Source organism: Nematolebias whitei, chromosome 5 (genome assembly GCF_014905685.2).
Source record: "Nematolebias whitei isolate Nwh7 chromosome 5, NemWhi1, whole genome shotgun sequence".
Lineage (NCBI taxonomy): Eukaryota > Metazoa > Chordata > Actinopteri > Cyprinodontiformes > Rivulidae > Nematolebias > Nematolebias whitei.
The window spans coordinates 1,241,381-1,247,548 of record NC_056502.1 but is presented as its reverse complement, the minus strand read 5'-3'; the positions used below and the strand labels follow the sequence as shown (position 1 = coordinate 1,247,548).

Below are 6,168 nucleotides of genomic sequence, written 5' to 3'. Positions count from 1 at the left end.
AGTACTCAATGTGGTGGTATCTGGGAGTACTGCAGTATAATAGTACTTATAATAGTACTCAGTGTGGGGGTATCTGGGAGTACTGCAGTATGATAGTACTCAATGTGGTGGTATCTGGGAGGACTGCAGTATAATAGTACTCACTGATGTGGTATCTGTGAATACTGCAGTAAAATAGTACTGCATTATGTGGTATGTAGGAGTACTGCAGTATAATAATACTCACTGATGTAGTGAACTAGGCCTCCGACCTCAACCTGTCTCTGAAGACCTTCAGGGAACAGGAACTGTTATTTCATTGATCTGAATCCAGAAATACAAATTATCTCATCAAAAGATTTTTTAATTGTATCCTGAATTAATCAATTGAAAGAACACTCTTCCTTTTTACCTTATCATTACTATTTTAGAATATCTTGATAATCAAAGTGTGTTTAGTTCATATCATTTCTAAATGTTGAAGTGTTCCACTCATTTAAATCAACTGTGAAACAGTATTAATGAATTTTAAACCTCATTAGACTTTGATAATACAGTTAAATGTCTATTTACAAAGTAAGTGTGCATTTTGATCTTCTGTCTGAATAAGTGGATTTGATGTCGGTCAAAAGTCAGAAAGCAAGTTATTAGACCGAAGTGTCTTGTTTTTAAAACTCAGCAGACAGTAAATAACTTCAACTGGCATCTGCGTTTGTCTCACTTCGCCATAACATTCCTCTGTCTGTACTAACCGTTCGTAAACATTCCTGCTGTCTTTTTGACTCCTAATAACCCTCTGACATCACTGAAACACCGCCCCTGCCGGTTGTTTCAACTAATCAGGAAAACTAATTGACAGGAAGTGAGCACTCTTTAAAAAGTCAACACTTCCTGGGACTATTCAGTCTTCTGGTGGTCTTCCTGCAGTTTTCCTGTCTTTCTTGGGACTATGGAGTCTTCTACTTCTGAGTGGAATCTCTGACTGGAGTCTTCCTGAGAGTTCCTAAGGAACTTTCAGATTTAATCAATAGCTGATGGATTTGACCGTGAGACGAGGGTCCGTCCATCCCAGCGGAGTTACAGCGCCTCGCTGTGAACTCATCCGGGCGTAACACCCTACAACTTCGAAGGAAGCTTGTTCTGTTGAACGGAGTAAACCACACGACTTCTGACGATGACCAGCCGCCCTGACCGGAGACGCTGTAAAGGTAGCGTGCATAGGGACATCTAGACCGGAGTGGACCGGGGTTTGAGCTGGTGTTGAAAGAAGCGTGATAATTCTGGTCAACAAACATACATCTTCCTTCATCCATCTTCCTGTTAAACTTCTCCATTCCTTCCCTTAATCTTTTTTATTCGCCAGTAATCCAGATGCCTTCAGAGGTGAATCAGCCTACAGTAATGTTCTGTTGTCTTGTTAGTAAAGCGTGCCAAGTTTTTATTAATCAGAAACAGATCAGCAAATCAATGTGTACATGTCTTGATGTTAAATTTTGATTCTGTTACATAAATGACTGCATTTATTCTGATGGGTCAAAGATAAAATGGCGTCTCATGTCACTGATTAAACAATCCTCACAGTTATCTCGGTCACATGACACATAATTTAACTCGAAAAAGAAAGAATCCGTTGTAATTAAATAATTAATATTCTTTGTGCTTGAACTAGCTTTAAGAATAATTAATTAGAAGTGTGTCTACAGCAAAGCTGTCCCTGCATCACTACATTTTGGTGGCCCGTACGGTTTCTAAAGAGATAAGTTATATGTGACCCGAGACCTGTGTTATTGTGAAATAATGCGCCATGTTGGCATAAAAAAGTCAGAGTTTTGACCTTGGTACAGACATGATTTACGGCTGTGGTGTTCAGAAAGATGCAGAATTGCGTCAATGTGTTCATTTTAAAGCTGAAATTGTCACTCTGTTTGTGTAACTAAGCTGTGAGCAGTGGGAATAACGCATTCATTCTGTTTGAAACTCTGGCATGGACCGGGGGTTCTGCGTGTTCGACCCGGTTCTGTTTACTGGACTCGTGTTTTAAATGGTGATACGTTGTCTGAAGCTGAGCGCCGTCTCAGAGCTGCTCCTATGCTGATCTGTTACGTTTCACAGTAAATTGTGCAATTTTTGAAGCTTTAATGGGCGATAATTTGACCGGACTGTTGATGCTAACTGCTAGGTTAAGGCGAGTACACACGAGCTGTGATTGGTCGACAACCACTGTTTGGGACGTTCTGATTCGCTGAGAAGCTAGTGACGTAACGCCGTGTACGTCCACTCACTCTGGTGTCAGTGCGAAAAGCCCACCCCCGATGTTCACGTGTCTGTGAAGTCACGTGACCCCGGAAATGAAGCTTGTTTTAACAGAGTCTTCCTTTGTGTTTAAAAAAGCTGAATAAAGCCCTGACATTCGTTCATAAACTCATGAGTACATGCAGAAAGAGCATGCTTGTAAAGCGACGCCACGTTAAAAGCTTTAAATCTGTCCATAAATGCTGATTTGAACCGTGTTCGACTGTTTGCTCCATGTAGCTAACGGCTAACAACCGGATGTCAACAGGACGGTTCACAGGAAGTCGTCAGTGACTCCTACCGGTAAAAGTAAGCTTATACCGCCACCTGCTGTTGAAAAAGAGTATAACAGTTTTCCAGAAAGAAAGCTGCGCACTCGTTTCATTTATTTATTTATTTTTTTTGTTAATCACGCCTGGTTTATGTGTACTGTTTAAATAGCAAATTCTGGTAAATTAAACTGCTTGAGGGCGTTTACAACTACACAGTTGCGGTAAGCCTTCTTAGAAAATATTGCAGGTTTATTTAATTTTAAGTGCATTGGAGTACAGGAACACTGAAATAGCCTGGCTCTTGTATCTGTTAGATTTAAGCTCATATTAAGTAACACTGCCACAGGAAGCGTTTACTTATGGTATTTATGGGGTAAGGCCTGAAGACAGGAGCCCATTTATTGAAAAATTGGCTTATAACAGTACTGTTGATGAAACTGAGAGCTAAACTAGTGTGTGAGACTCACTGCTCACTTAAATACAAACGTTTACCTGTTGAAAAACTCTTAAGATTGCGACGGTTTAACCAGATAGGTTTTGCTGAACAGTGGATAACCATGGCAGATTTAACAGAAGCTAATGTTGCTCCATGTGATAAAAAGGGACAGCCCTGAAGAGGCTGCTCACGGAGTCCTTATATCCATATGGTGAACAGGTGGACAGCATGACCTCAACAGAGTTATTGGACAAGCTGAAGGAAGTTGCAGAAAGTGTAACTTCCACAGCCATAAAAAAGTCAAGCTATGAACAACTAGCTAAAATAGCACTCTTGCTGAAGGCAATATTTTATATTGAGACCAACAGGGCAGAAGACCTTGCAATAAGGTTGAACAGCGAGACAGAGGAATATCTAAAACTCATAGCACAGTTTCAATTTGATAAGGAGACCTGGGAGGATAAATTGAAACGTGAAGAAGAGCTCTCACAAGCTCAGCTGTTGTTACAAGCAAACTCATATGAGGAAAAGCTACGTGAAGGAGGGATTAAGTACCAAGCACTGTGTTCAGACAATGATGTTCTGCAACGACAGTTGCAGCTCACATCACAATCTCTGGACAAGTGCAGATTGGAAAAAGCGGCGTTAGTCCAACAAGGCGTGCATTTACAAAGTGAGTGACATACATCACATGAACACTTAACAGCCTGTGAGGCAAAACTTGCCGCAGCCACAAATAAAATCTCTGACGAGGGGCAAGGATGTCTGGAACTCAAAGACGAACTGGGTCTGAGTCCAGGTCACCCACCACCACCTCAGAAGGATTTTGCTGTACCTCCTACACATAATCCCCTTCTGCCACCTCCACGTGATTATTTTGTTCCAACAACACCATTTCCTCAGCCTCCGCTCTCAATAGCGGAATTGCATAAAATCGCAAAATATTTCCAACGCTTTGAGCCAAGGCCGTTGGGTTCGACCGACACTTAGGCCTATCTGCACAACCTTGACTTCCAATTAAGAAGCTATCCCAATGCTACAGTTGAGGATAAAGTAGGTTTGATCAGGCTCACTTCTGACAGGACGGTGTTTTCTTTCATAGAGCGTCAACCTGATGCCACACGAAAGGATTACCGCCCGTTATGTGCTGCTCTTATGAAAGAGTATACCCCTTGCGCGGGACCTGACGGATATCCAGCCGCCGACAAGGTCATGCAAGGTAAGTAGTACTACCTGTAAAGGTAGCGTGCATAGGGACATCTAGATCGGAGCTGATCCATCATCTGTAAAGGTAAAGAGACGTCACGAGTTGTCACGCACTAAGTGGACCGGGGTTTGAGCTGGTGTTGAAAGAAGCATGCTAATTCTGGTCAACAAACATACATCTTCCTTCATCCATCTTCCTGTTAAACTTCTCCATTCCTTCCCTTAATCTTTTTTATTCGCCAGTAATCCAGATGCCTTCAGAGGTGAATCAGCCTACATTAATGTTCTGTTGTCTTGTTAGTAAAGCATGCCAAGTTTTTATTAATCAGAAACAGATCAGCAAATCAATGTGTACATGTCTTGATGTTAAATTTTGATTCTGTTACATAAATGACTGCATTTATTCTGATGGGTCAAAGATAAAATGGCGTCTCATGTCACTGATTAAACAATCCTCACAGTTATCTCGGTCACATGACACATAATTTAACTCGAAAAAGAAAGAATCCGTTGTATTTAAATAATTAATATTCTTTGTGCTTGAACAAGCTTTAAGAATCCTGATGCTGCTCAATAATCCAGGTAGAAAAATCTAAAAAAGTTAAATCTGGTCCTCTGGACATTCAAAAAAACAAAACAAAGCAAAACAACAAAAAAATGTAGAAACGTTTCTTCTCTCATCCTGAGGACTTCCTCAGTCTGAGGTGCTGTATTCAGCTCAGTCTCTTAAATAGCACCTTCTCAGGGTGGATCAACCAGTTTGCTGCTGACAACCAGAACCAGCTGATCACATGATCAAGAAGGACCATCAGCCTAACAATGGATCATTAGCACCTGATGGCTGTTTACTGAAAGCAGAGAAGAAACCCAAACAGGACTCCAGTCAGCCAACAGGTGAAAAGGAGGAACCCAGACCCAGACCAGTGGTCATTCCAGATGTTGAGGGAGTATCAAAGAAACTGAGACGTTTATTTTCTAAACATAACGTCCCAGTGGCTTTTAAACCCCAAAATACATTAAAGACTGGTTCATCCCAAAGATCCAGTCCCCCGGCACAAACAGAGTAATGTTGTGTATGTTGTTCAGTGTCAGGAGGGTGATCAGTCTTACATCGGGGAAACTAAACAGCCACTGGCCAAAAGGATGGACCAGCACAGAAGATCAACATCATCAGGCCAGGACTCTGAGGTCTACACTCATCTCCAGGCCAGAGGTCACTCTTTCAGGGATGAAGATGTGCACATCCTGGACAGAGAGGAACGATGGTTTGAGAGAGGAGTAAAGGAGGCCATCTTTGTGAAAAGAAACCGTCCATCATTAAACAGGGGTGGAGCCTCCAGGTTCAACTGTCCCCCTCTTACAATGCTGTGATTGCTAGTATCACTCAGCCCTCTGTGAACAGTAAACAGCCATCAGGTGCTAATGATCCATTGTTAGGCTGATGGTCCTTCTTGAGCATGTGATCAGCTGGTTCTGGTTGTCAGCAGCAAAACTGGTTGATCCACTCTGAGAAGGTGCTATTTAAGAGACTGAGCTGAATACAGCTCCTCAGACTGAGGAAGTCCTCAGGATGAGAGACGAAACGTTTCTATATATTTTTTGTTGTTTTGAATGTCCAGAGGACCAGATTTAACTTTTTTAGCTTTAAGAATAATTACTTAGTTGTGAAGCTACAGCAAAGCTGTCCCTACATCACTACATATATTACTAATTTAAGGTAGTATCTGGTAGTACTGCTGTATAATAGTACTCAATGTGGCGGTATCTGGTGGTACTGCAGTGTAATAGTATTCAATCAGGTGGTATCTGGCAGTACTGCAGTATAACAGCACTCACTGAGGTGGTATCTAGGAGTACTGCAGAACAATAGTATTCACTGAGGTGGTGTCTATTAGTTCTGCAGTATAATAGTACTCAGTGAGGTGGTATCTAGGAGTACTGCAGTATAATAATATACATTGAGGTGGTATCTGGGAGTACTGC

At 41.7% G+C, this 6,168-nt stretch overlaps 1 protein-coding gene across 1 annotated transcript in view; it reads right to left on the bottom strand.

The window, feature by feature from the left end:
* The window catches only part of LOC119409597 (atrial natriuretic peptide receptor 1-like), a 66,677-nt gene that overhangs the window by 16,814 nt on the left and 43,695 nt on the right, over nucleotides 1-6,168 (bottom strand). The window lies entirely within an intron of this gene.